Below are 1,010 nucleotides of genomic sequence, written 5' to 3'. Positions count from 1 at the left end.
GCCTGCCATCTCCCTGAAATATTTCTGAATGACCTTGGTACAGTAATTAACCCTGACCTCCCTCTTTGCATCACTTCTGGTCAACTTTAGCCTTCGGATTTTGACAGTCAGATTTTAACAAAAAAGACATCTTTATTAGGTCACATTGTCAGGTTTATGTTATGTTTTGTGTTTGAGTATGTTTGAGTATCCAGTTTTGCTTTGCTCCTTGTTTTCTAGTTTTAGTGGGTTAATTCTTAGTTTATTGAAATTTTTTATTCTTTTCTCAGTTACTGTCTTAGTCTTGGTTCTGTTATATTTTATTTTTAGTGTTCAGTCTTGCTTACTCCTTGTTTTCTAGTGTTAGTGGTTTTATTTTGCTGTGTTTTTTGGTTTTTTTCCAGTTACTGTCCTAGTCTGGGTTCTGTTATGTTTTCTTTTGAGTGTTTAGTTTTCTTTTCTCCATGTTTTATAGTCCTAGTAATTTAATTATTATTTTGTTGTTATTTCCAGTCTTCCAGGTTTCTATTTGTTGCTTTCTGTTGCCCTCTTATGTTCTCCTTCTTCCCTAGCTCTTTCCCTCTCTTGTTCTGTGCACACCTGCTCACAGTTTCCTCATTAGCCCCCTCTTTGTCTGAGTCTCCTTTAAAAGCCCTGTCTCTTCAGTTCCCCTTTGCTGGGTCCTCATCATAAACCGTCTAACTTCGTCAAACTTCCTCCAACTCCGTTTGCTTGAGTCTTCCTCGTTAGTGATTTCACTGATGTCTCCATGGTTTCTGTTTCGTTTTGACTTGTTTTCATGTTTGATTCTTTTTGGATTTTTGGACTCCTGGTTTCATGTTAGTTTGGACTTTGTTTTCATTATTGGATATTTTGATAACCTGCCTCAGTTTTCAGTTTCCCTTTCATTAAATCTAAAGAAATTCACCTCTGCCTTCCTGCCTCTGCTTTTGGGTCAACAATCCATAACCAAATCCTGACACACATTTGTCTTTTGTTATGTCTTTAATTACAGTGGAGTGTAAAATAAT

Source organism: Cyprinodon variegatus, unplaced genomic scaffold (genome assembly GCF_000732505.1).
Source record: "Cyprinodon variegatus isolate N-32 unplaced genomic scaffold, C_variegatus-1.0 Scaffold926, whole genome shotgun sequence".
Lineage (NCBI taxonomy): Eukaryota > Metazoa > Chordata > Actinopteri > Cyprinodontiformes > Cyprinodontidae > Cyprinodon > Cyprinodon variegatus.
The sequence above is the reverse complement of the archived record's forward strand: the minus strand, read 5'-3'. Positions refer to the sequence as shown.